Here is a 12,907-nt window from a genome sequence, read left to right on the forward strand (position 1 = left end):
CTTTCCAACTGAAGTTGTTCGTAATTTTAACACCCAGGTACTTAGCTGAATTGACAGCCTTGAGAATTGTACTATTTTTCGTTATTTAGCGTCAACTGCCACCTGCCACACCATATAGCAATTTTTCTAAATCGCTTTGCAACTGATACTGGTCTTCGGATGACCTTACTAGACGGTAAATTGCAGCATCACCTGCGAACAACCTAAGAGAACTGCTCAGATTGTCACCCAGGTCATTTATATAGATCAGGAACAGCAGAGGTCCCAGGACGCTTCCCTGGGGAACACCTGATATCACTTCAATTTTACTCGATGATTTGCCGTCTATTACTACGAACTGCGACCTTCCTGACAGGAAATCACGAATCCAGTCGCACAACTGAGACAATACCCCATAGGCCCGCAGCTTGATTAGAAGTCGGTTGTGAGGAACGGTTTCAAAAGCTTCCCGGAAATCTAGAAATACGGAATCAACTTGAGATCCCCTGTCGATAGCGGCCATTACTTCGTGCGAATAAAGAGCTAGCTGCGTTGCACAAGAACGATGTTTTCTGAAACCATGCTGATTACGTATCAATAGATTGTTCCCTTCGACGTGATTCATAATGTTTGAATACAATACATGCTCCAAAACCCTACTGCAAACCGACGTCCATGATATAGGTCTGTAGTTCGATCTACTACCCTTCTTAAACACTGGTGCGACCTGCGCAATTTTCCTGTCTGTAGGTACAGATCTGTCGGTGAGCGAGCGGTTGTATATGATTGATCCTACTGGCGCCACTTGGGCGCGCTTTACATCGACTCTGGCCCTCGTCATATCATCTTGCTGGGTTATGTGTTCCCTCTGGAGCTGTGTGGTGGCGAGTGGTGTGTCGGGCACCAAGCTGGTGTCCTGGTGCTTGGAGCAAATGAACGCCGTTGACGACTGGGCTTTGGGAGCCCAGGTTGACCGTTGTTACCGGCGAGTTTAGCGGGCAAGGAGTGGCTCTCGTCGCGTGCAACCTTGTTACGACGTGCATCAGTCAATTTTGTGTGCTAAATACGCCGAGAGTATTGTCAACAGCCACGAGCAGCAGGGCAGTATTATCCGGTGCCTACCTGGATACCTTAAGCAATGGCACTCCTTGGCATTTGCTTGAGATTATCTATGAAGACTGTTTAGTTGGGTTGGGTTGTTTTGGGGAAGGAGACCAGACAGTAAGATCATCGGTCTCATCGGATTAGGGAAGGATGGGGAAGGAAGTCGGCCATGCCCTTTCAAAGGAACCATCCTGGTATTTGCCTGGAGCGATTTAGGGAAATCACGGAAAACCTAAATCAGGATGGCCGGACGCGTGATTGAACGGTAGTCCTCCCGAATGTGCCCAGTGTCTAACCACTGCGCCACCTCGCTCGGTGTGACTGTTTAGTAAGATTTAGTAAGATTTAGTAAGTATTTAAAGATTGTTAATTCTGCTTGTTGAGAACTGACCAGGCATCCAGTTTCTTTATGCCTTTCGGTGACCCCCTACGGGCTGTGTGTCTTAATGTGGAGGTTTCTGGATGCGCCTATCTAGTATCTGCAATATTAATCTTGAAACTTCCTGGCAGATGAAAACTGTGTGCCGGACCGAGACTCGAACTCGGGACCTTTGCCTATCGCGGGCAAGTGCTCTACCTACTGAGCTACCCAAGCACGACTCACGCCCCGTCCTCACAGCTTTAATTCCTCCAGTACCTCGCCTCCTACCTTCCAAACTTCACAGAAGCTCTCTTGCGAACGTTGCAGAACTAGCACTCCTGGAAGAAAGGATATTGAGGAGACATGGCTTAGATACAGCCTGGGGGTTGTTTCTAGAGTGAAATTTTCACTCTACAGCGGAGTGTACGCTGATATGAAACTTCCTGGCAGATTAAAACTGGCTAAGCCATGTCTCCGCAATATCCTTTCTTCCAGGAGTGCTAGTTCTGCAAGGTTCGCAGGAGAGCTTCTGTGAAGTTTGGAAGGTAAGAGGCGAGGTACTGGCGGAATTAAAGCTGTGAGGACGGGGCGTGAGTCGTGCTTGGGTATCTCAGTTGGTAGAGCACTTTCCCGCCATAGGCAAAGGCCCCGAGTTCGTGTCTCGGTCCGGCACACAGTTTTAATCTGCCAGGAAGTTTCATATCAGCGCACACTCTGCTGTAGAGTGAAATATTCATTCTAATGTTAGCCTTGTACTTCAATTCACGGATTGTTATTATTGAGTATCTGATACTACTGATACTAACTTCTGTTTGTTGTAGACCTCATGGCCCTTCCTGGGGCCAGTTGTTGGATTATGCCCGTAACTAAAGTTGCGTGAGCTCAGCCTAAAGATACGCACGTTTGGATCATGTGTGTGTGCCTGCTTCTATTCGCAGGCGCTCTTACTCCGTGTTGAGGAGCCCTTCGGGTTATAGGTGTACAGCTTAACTGGCCATCTGCCATTTGATGCGTATCCCAATTAGAGCGTCAATTAACTGTAAGAGGCCCAAGTAATGGTGTTCCTTGACCTTTCAGTCTTGTTTTGATTATTATGATCTTTTTTCTTGTTATTGCTGGGAAGGTCAACTTGCAATGTTATGAGCTGGCCGCTCCCACTCTGAAGTTTTAATAGCTGAAAGTTTAATTGACCGTTTGAGTATTACTCCGTATGTTAATTTTCATCAACTTGTTTTGCTGTTTGTTTTTTGGTATATGTCGACAGCCTTGGGGCAGCAGTTGACTGACGCGTTGCTGTTCTGCTGGTCGCATGCGGGGACGCGCTTTCCTTCTGCTTCGGCGGCCTTGCCGTCATCGCGCGAGGCCTAAGTATTGGCAGGTCACACGCGATTCTGCGGATCTCCCGTTTCAAAGTTGAGTAGATTGCTCTTATTCTTTTGGTGTCGTGCCATGCTGGGAGAGTCACTGGATTAGGAAGCTCAAAATGGTTCAAATGGCTCTGAGCACTATGGGAATTAACTGCTAAGGTCATCAGTCCGCTAGAACTACTTAAACCTAACTAACCTAAGGACGTCACACACATCCATGCCCGAGGCAGGATTCGAACCTACGATCGTAGCGGTCGCGCGGTTCCAGACTGTAGCGCCTATAACCGCTCGGCCACCACGGCCGGCCGATTAGGAAGTAACTGACTCAGTATTTCTGTTATTGTAACGCCTTTGTGGGTCTTTGGTCAATCTGGGCACCGAGTTTCTTGCTTTCGAAAAAATTTAAGAATTTAAATCTCATTACGTTTTTAACTGTGTTTCAAGGGCCCGGTAGCTTATTTAAGTACTAAACGTGATGTATGAGAAACAGACTTGTGGTCAATCAGTAAAGTACTACTGTTGCTTCGGTGTTACATATGGGCAGTCTTTGGGCAGCTTGGCCCTATCGTGCCTGTATGAGAGCAGAATAACCAGTGGAGATTTTTGCATTTTAATGTCTTTTATTTAATGATTGTTAAACATATTCAGGTCCTGTTGTGGGTGTGGCCCACAGTTGCGATCTAGTTGAGGGGACAGAGTGCCACCGCAGATTTTTAAATTAATTAACTGTTTGAAATCGGGCCACCTTTCTGTTGCACAGTTGATATTTTTGACTGTAAATAAGCTACATAAGATTGCAACCAGTAACTTTTTTGAATAATTATGTTTTATTCCATGTTTTTGAACCTTTTCAGGTTCATCTTCAGATTGTTTCTGGAAGTTACATATTCATTTCTTGCACAATCCTGGGTGCTGGCTCTGTGACAAGAGGATGGAACACGCTTTAACGTATCGCCATGACTACTGTTTATCTGTCGATATGGATGTAAATTTAGGTTTTTACTTATTGTGACAGTATGGGCGGCTTTTCCGTTGGTGACCATCTGTGCGCTCATACAATGTCGGCAGGCAACAACACACAGTAAACTTTGCAGAACGCTAGTGGACAGATCCTTCTAGCATGGGACACTTGAATACGAGCTTCAAGTAGAATCACTTTCCTTCACTCCTGGACTTAATGTACGCAGTCCAACTACAGTTCCGAAGTCGTTCAGATCTTAGCTTCTGAGCACAACGAAAGCCAGTGGGAGTCTTTATCGCTAACATCTTAGGTCTTATCCACCCTGAGCCATATGGTGCTCCACACGACGCGGCCGGCGCATCGTATAAAATCGCAGCCGAGTCCAGCAATGCGCAGCGTCTTTCGGGACAGCCCGCAGTGAAGCGCCTTCCGCTGCAGACCGCGTTTCGCTGCGCGCCACGGCGCAGCTGCGCAACTGTGCCGACGCATGGTGCGTGTCTTCGTGATGTGCGCATTGATCACCTAAATCTTGTCCGCCCCCGGTAGCTGAATGGTCAGCGTGACGGATTGTTGATCCTCTGGGTCCGGGTTGATTCCCGGCTGGGTCGGGGAATTTTCTCCTCCCAGGGACTGGGTGTTGTGCTGTCCTCATCATCATCCTCATCGACTCCAGGTCGCCGAAGTGGCGTCAAATTGAAAGACGCCGCGAATGGTCTGCCCAACGGGGGGCCCTAGCCATACGATTAAATTTAAAAAAAGGAGTCGGATCAATTAAAACTAGTCAGTAATTTCACGTGTTATAGCGCCATGCCGATGGAGGAGGAGGAGGCGATTAGTGTTTAACGTCCCGTCGACACCGAGGTTATTATAAACTGAGCACAGCCTCGCAGTAGGGAAGGATTGGGAAGGAAACCGGCCATGCCCTTTCGAAGGAACCATCCCGGCATTTGCCTGAAACGATTTAGGGAAATCACGGAAAACCTAAATCTGGATGGCCGGAGACGGGTTTGAACCGTCGTCCTCCCGAATACGAGTCCAGTGTGCTAACCACTGCGCCACCACGCTTGGAAATGGATTGGTCGTGGTTATTATCATATTACGAATCGCCCGCCCCGTTGGCCGTGCCGTCTAACGCACTGCTTTCCGGGTGGGAAGGCGTGCCGGTCCCCAGCACGAATCCGCCCGGCGGATTAGTGTCGAGGTCCGGTGTGCCGGCTAGCCTGTGGGCGGTTTTTAAGGCGGTTTTCCGCATGCCTCAGCGAATGCATGCTGGTTCCTCTTATTCCGCCTCAATCACACTATGTCGGCGAATGCTGCGCAAACATATTTTCCACGTGCGCGTCCACGATAATTACTCTACCACGCAAACATTTGGAACATTTGGGGTTATACTAGTCTGGTGTGAGACGCTCCTACGGGGGTGGGGTTCTCCACTCGGGGCTGAACGGCACAATAACCCTGGGTTCGTGGTATGGAGCGGCGGTGGTGTGAGTAGATTGCTGTCGCCTGTTGTGGGGTCGTGAACCAGTGAGGGCTATGCGGGGGATGGAGCCGCTCCGTTGTTTCGAGGTCCCCAGTTCCATAAAATACAATATTATGAATCTCAAAAAAATGTTCAAAAATGTGTGTAATCCTATGGGACTTAACTGCTAAGGTCATCAGTCCCTAAGCTTACACACTACTTAAACTAAATTATCCTAAGGACAAACACACACACACACCCATGCCCGAGGGAGAACTCGAACCTGCACCGGGACCAGCCGCACAGTCCATGACTGCAGAGCCCTAGACCGCACGGCTAATCCCGCGCGGCTACGAATCTCAGTAAGCTGTGTAAGTAGGCTGTCTAGGTTTTTGTATTGGTAACGCCACGTAGCGCTCTGTATGAAAATCACTGGCTGTGCTGTGTGCAGTCTGTGGCTGGGTGGCATTGTTGTAATATTCGCTATTGTAGTGTTGGGCTGTTGGCTGTTAGCAGCGCGTAGCGTTGCGCAGTTGGAGGTGAGCCGCCAGCAGTGGTGGATGTGGGGAGAGAGATGGCGGAGTTGTGAGAACGGATGATCTGGACAGAGACAGTAAATTTGTAAGACTGGATGTCATGAACTGATATATATAGTATGACTTTTGAACAATATTAAGGTAAATACATTGTTTTTTCTCTATCAAAATCTTTCATTTGCTAACTATGCCTATCAGTAGTTAGTGCCTTCAGTAGTTTGAATCTTTTATTTAGCTGGCAGTAGTGGCGCTCGCTGTATTGCAGTAGCTTGAGTAACGAAGATTTTTGTGAAGTAAGTGATTTGTGAAAGGTATAGTTTAATGTTAGTCAGGGCCATTCTTTTGTAGGGATTATTGAAAGTCAGATTCCGTTGCGCTAAAAATATTGTGTGTCAGTTTAAGCACAGTCATGTACAATTTTTCTAAGGGGACGTTTCAGGTGGTTGTAGGGACTGCATTGAAGAATGTACTCTCCAGGTATCGCTTAACGATAATTTCTATTTTGTTTTCGATGTGGTTATCGAAAAAGTAATTGAAGTAAAACAGTAGGCTGTCATTCTGAAGTACCGCGTAATCAAAAAGTCAGTATAAACTTGAAAACTGAATAAATCACGGAATAATGTAGATAGAAAGGTACAAATTGACACACATGCTTGGAATGACATGGGATTTTATTAGAACCAAAAAAATTCAAAAGTTCAAAAATGTCCGACAGATGGCACTTCATCTGATCAGAATAGCAATAATTAGCATAACAAAGTAAGACAGAGCAGAGATGATGTTCTTTACAGGAAATGCTCAAGATGTCCACCACCATTCCTCAGCAATAGCTGTAGTCGAGGAATAATGTTGTAAACAGCACTATAAAGCATGTCCGGAGTTATGGTGAGGCATTGGTGTCGGATGTTGTCTTTCAGCATCCCTAAAGATGTCGGTCGATCACGGTATACTTGCGACTTCAGGTAACCCCAAAGCCAATAATCGCACGGACTGAGGTCTGGGGACCTGGGAGGCCAAGCATGACGAAAGTGGCGGCTGAGCACACGATCATCACCAAACGACGCGCGCAAGAGATCTTTCACGCGTCTAGCAATATGGGGTGGAGCGCCATCCTGCATAAACATTATGTTCCAGCAAGTGTTTATCAGCCAGGCTGGGTACGATGCGATTCTCCAACATATCGGCGTACCTCTCACCCGTCACGGTAGCAGTTACTGACGTTTTGCTGTCCAGCGCCATCTGTCGGACATTTTGTGAACTTTGTTTTTGTTTTTGTTTTTTTTGTTCTAATAAAACCCCATGTCATTCGAAGCATGTGTGTCAATTTTTACCTCTCTATCTACATTATTCCGTGGTTTGTTAAGTTTTCAAATTTATACTGACTTTTTGATCACCTGGTAAATAAGAAAACCGTTTGTCATATAGATATACGTATGATGCGAACACATATTTTTAATACGTTGCTGGCACGGTACTACAGACTTCATGTAGGCAGATTAACATCGCACTGCTAACTTCAAGGACCATTCGATCCATGAGCTCTGCCCACGTATGTCGCCTGGGGTGGCATCTGCCGAGGTGGCTCGTAACGCCCAAGTTACAAGCAACTACGTACGGAACCCATACTAAAGTCTTGTGGTTCTGAAACGTCTTTATTTCCATATCAATACGTGGCAAACGTAAAAAACCCATTGTACAGTTAATTAACTGGATTTTAGAGATAGTTTCTCCCCACAATACTGACATATCATTTTAAAAGCCAAACTTCTTAAAAAAATGTGGTGTTATATAATTTTAATTTAGAAATACATATTTTATTACTGTAAATTGATGTTCCCTAAAAGAACTTACGAAAGCCACAATAAGAAAAATTTGTTGCAGCTGTACTGTATGCGTCAACACTGAACCACTTATTTATTTGCCATTCGCAACTGCCTTCACGAGTGTCCCTCTAGAAGTTTGAAGATAAATTTACACAATATACTAGAAACGGCTACAAAACTGCAAACAACTGGGTAGTGTACGAGTACGCTGTAGTAGTTTCTGAAGGTTATGCATTCCACATGCCGACAGGGCACCACTGAGGCCGGTGATGGAGGCGTTACCGTCTGAGGCATGTTTATACGAGATAAATCGAGGCCCCTGATACGCCCGCCATTAATTCGCAGAAGCTAACAACTCAGCAACCTTCTGTCTAATTATGCACATCCGTTGGTTCGCCTACTTCATCGCAGACCTGTATCGTCATCATAACAATGCAAGACAATGCGGTTCGAAGGATTCTATCCAGTCACTCGTCGACCAGACTGGTGTGGCAATAGGAGACAGCAAAAGGAAAGCTGAAGTCTTGAATCTGGACATTAAAAATTCATTGACGGAGGAGGTTCGTACAGACATACCACCGTTTGATGGCACACAGACTTCCATATGGAGGACAAAGAAATAGTCATTCACGGCCTTTAGAAGCAACTGAAAAAGTTGAAAACATATAGGCCGTTAGGTGTGGACGAAATCTCTGCGCATTGGCCCGTTACTTACACGATGACAATTATTGAACTATATGAAAAAAAAAACAACACGTAAAATGGTTACAAACTGCGGCCTGCACACACTTTATGCAACATGTAAACGTCACTACAGGTATTCGGATATAGGTTATGACACATTCGATAAGCTCGCCATCATTGGTGGTGAAGTGGCGCAGTCGAATAACGAAATTCCGCATGATCCGCTGAAGTGTCAGAACGTCGATGCTGTCGATGACCTCCTGAATGGCTGTTTATAGCTCAGCAAAGGTTTTGGGGTACTGCTGTACACCTTGTCTTTAATATAGCCAAACAAAATGGAGTCGCGTGTGTTCCGATATGGAGAATATGGCGGCCAATCGAGGCCCATGCCAGTAACCTCTGGGTATCCCAGTGCCAGAATGCGGGCCCAAAAGTGCTCCTTCAGGACATCACTCTCCCCATTCTTGGGTCCTGCTTGTGCGTCTCGGATCCCCACCTATTTGATTGAATGAAGACATCGAAGTAATTCAGAGGCGTGTTGCTGGATTTATGAATTCAAACGCGCAACCGTTTCGTGAAACACTATAGAGAAAAATCTGGAGAACAAGCAGTTGCAGCTGACTTCAGAACGATTCAACTGTCACAAACACACATATTGCGTAAAGACCGCCCAGAGAGGATAACAGAAAATACGACTCGTACATAGGCATATAGACAACCTTTTTACGCTCGCACCATTTGCGAGTAGAAATGGAAAAGAAGTGACTAGCGCTGGCACATGGTACACTCAGCCACGCATCATACGGTGGCTTACAGAGTAAGTACGTTAATGAAGAGGAACACCGTGTCCCACAAGTGATAGAATGTCTTTGAGTAATGCTGCTGATTCAGCCGTGTACATTTTCCATGTGGACATGTAGTCTATCTGAAACCACGTGCGTAGCGTTAATTTGTTATACTGTCATTACACTGGCGTGATTTATTGAAGAGAACACGGACGAACGTTGTAGACAAATACTACAAGTTTTTCTTATTATCGTCTAAAATTTTTGATTAATCTCCGATGCAGCGTCTTAAGCACTTCTACTTCGGTAATATATAGTGCATTAACAATCAAACGCAACTTAGTTTAGCATAATTTAGTCCACAGTTACGTCGCAAGAGCAGCCAGACAGATATTATGTTTGATTAAAATAGAGAATATATGATGTCTGTTCAAAAAATTCCGGAACTTTGTCCACAAAGATTTTCTAAGCTTACCTCCTTCGAAATACTCTCCTCCACAACTGATAAGTCGCTCCATTTCCGGAAGCAGTCTGGCTACGCCTCTAATTGGACAGCGCGAAACGCCGTTTGCAAATTTTCATTTATCTCGTCTATCGTTGTAAATCTTCATACTTTCAACGGGATTTTCAGCTTTGGAAATAAAATAAAAAGCCAGCAGGGGCCAGGCCTGGAGAGACGGAGAATGGGGCAGCACAGTTATTTCGTTTTTTGTGCAACAGTCACGCACCAACAGGTATGAATGTGCCGGTGCGTTATTGTAAAGCAAGAGCAACGAATTGTCTCACCACATTTCAGGCCTTCTCAGATATTCTCGCAGGCGTCGCAACACGTCCCAATAGGGCCATAAGTTAACAGTTTGTCCCTGTGACACGATGAACTATTCCTTCCATGTAAAAGAAAACTATCAGCATGGCTTTGAGATTGGTCCTGACCTGAGGAGCTCTTTTTGGTCTTGGATAACCTTTCCCAACCAGTTGCGAAGATTGAACCTTGCTCTCAACATCAAAACCGTAGACCTACGTCTCATCACCATTTACTATTCCTTTAAGGAACGTCTCGTTGTCATTTGTGTGACCAAAGAGGAACATCTCGTTCTCATTTGTGCGACCAAAGAGCTCGTCACAGATTGCGAGGTGACGGCCCTTCTGGTCTTGACTCACGAACCGTGGGCGAAATTGGCAACAACATGATGCATACGAAGATGCAGTGTCAAGATTTCATGACACGATCCAGCTGAAATGTTACTTCTTCTGCATTCTCTCGGACAGTCGGTCTTGGACTGGCACGAGCAATATTGTTGACATTCCTGACGTGGAAGTCGTCGCTAGACATGGAAGGGAGTCCTGAACGAGAGTCATTTTAAACTTCCGTCCAGCCATTTTTAAACCATGAGAACCATTTGTAATACCGAATATCGCTTAAGCGCTCATCACATAGGCTTCCTGCGTCATTTGGTGTGTCTCTGTAAATGTTTCCTTGCGTTTCACGCAAAATTTAGTGCAGACATGTTGCTTCTCCAACATTGCCATCTCGAAATTCGCAAACTGTGCGAGACAACATTCTTCACATTACAGCACTGAAGAATAACCAACAGAGATACAACAATGAAACTTCCGGCAGTTACACACTAAACACAGGAGTGTGCAGGAATGCCAACTACATTTCGCTCCAACACATCACCGGCGCGAAATTCCGAATGTTTCAGAATTTTTTGAACATACCTCGTATCTGCACTAGCAATGAGCGTGACGCTGAAGATCTTCCACTAGGCATTTATCTTAATTTCGTTTGTTTTTTCAGTGGTAAAATCTTTATCTGTTGCTCCATTCAAATTCGTGTCATATTTTGAGAGAAGTGAATTTGTAATCAAGATAGTTTCTCAAAACCTAAGTAATTATTTTCTAACGAAATTGCATTATTCAACTATCGGAATGAGTTTTGAGCTCTAGTCTACGTTTCGCAATCGAGTAAAATCATTCAGAGCCGCATCTTATCTTTACTGACCTACGAAGCTACGACCATTAAAAACATCGCACCGTTTCCGTGTTTCAAAATCACAGTTGTTAGGAAACAACAGCGCTATATCACTTAGTACTTTCTCCTAAATTGCATCCGCATAGTGCTGCGTGACACCCCGTCTCTGAACGAGTTGTAATTTCCGTTATCTTGTCTTCGCGGTCCTTGTATGAAATGTAAATTTGCAGCGGTGGATCCGTCCTGCAGTCAGCTCCAAATATCTGTTCTCTATACTTTCTCAGTAGTGTTTCTTTAAAAGAACGCTGTTTCCCTCCAAGAATGCCCGTTGGTATTCACAAAGCATTTCCGTAGTATTCGTGTATTGATCGAACCTACCAACAATAAATCTACCAGCACGCATCTGAGTTGCTTCGATGTCTTTCTTTAATCAGACATGTTGGGGAACCGAGTCACTAGAACAGTACTCAAGAATGGGTCGCACAAATGTTCTAAACGCGGTTTCTTTTACACATGAGCTACACTTTCCTAAAATTCTCCCCAAAACCGGAGTCGACCATTTGCGTGTTCTTTCCATATCATATTGCTTTGTAGCGTTACACCTAGATATTTAATAGATGTAACTTTGTCAAGCAACACACCACTAATTCTGCATTCGCAAATTACATTTTCCTCCTCTTCTGCAATAATTTAGATTTTTCTGTATATAGAGCAAGCTGTCATTCATCGCATTAAATAGAAACTACAGGTCATCCTGTATTCTTTTACAGTCACACAACGACGACACTTTCTTGGACACCACATCGCCATCAGGAAAGTCACAGATTGTTGCTCACGCTGTCCGTCAGATGATGTATGTATACAGAAGACAATAGTGGTCCTATCACACTTACCTAGTCTCTGATGTACATTCCCCATCGTCCTTCTTAAAAGCTTCGATTCTCTCTTTTTCCGGTTTTCGCACAGTTCATGTTTCAGTACCATACAGTGCTGTGCCCCAAACATACATTGTCAGAAATTTCTTCCTCAGATTAAGGCCTACGCTTCATGCTAGCAGGCTCCCCTCAGTTTAGTGCTACAGAATTCAGCGCTCTGATTCACTGCCTAGGAGCAGCGGGGGCGCGAGCTGTAGTCGCGGTCGCCTTCCTCTCAGCTATGACTGTTGATTCCCTCATTAAGCTGATGCGGCTGGCCCTGCCGCAAGAAACTAAATCTAGTCAGCAACGAAGCATGCCAAACGATCCATGACTTGTGAGGCCACGTCTTCGGTAAGCTGTTATATCGAATTCATGTTAATGTAATAAGTTAATTCTTGGATGTTGTCACTGTGCCAGAAATAGCAGTGTTTATCGGCTGCTTACTACTTGGCTGGTCGTCATGTTGACTTTGTGCCAGAGATCCCGATCTCAGAGAAACTGATAATCATACTTAAAATCTTGTACATTGGCAGAACCTAGCAATTGTGGTCTAAAGCAATAATTCCTCTAAAGGCGCAGATAACTCCTACGCTTTCTTTCTTGAGGCGATGGACGTACGAGCCGTTACCTGCCAGACGAGAAACGTGCTAATGTTGGTATCAAAAAACAAATTTTAACCTTTCTTCTATCAGGCAAATGAGGTGATAAATGTCTCAGATTTCTTGACACCCAAGCATAATACACATACTGATTTCCATTTCATAGTAGTTCTCGCACCTAGTATGTCTGCAGTTTACATTACGCACCTGTCTCCTTCACTGCATGGTGTAAGGGACACACACTGTCGCTAAGAGCGCCTCATTAGATGAAGTGTTATACACTTCCTAGAATTCTATAGCACTTTGGCCCTTTGCGCTTATCGAAGGCTTATAACACAATACTCTCTATCTTAG

This window comes from Schistocerca piceifrons, chromosome 4, assembly GCF_021461385.2.
Source record: "Schistocerca piceifrons isolate TAMUIC-IGC-003096 chromosome 4, iqSchPice1.1, whole genome shotgun sequence".
In the NCBI taxonomy this organism is placed as follows: Eukaryota; Metazoa; Arthropoda; class Insecta; order Orthoptera; family Acrididae; genus Schistocerca; species Schistocerca piceifrons.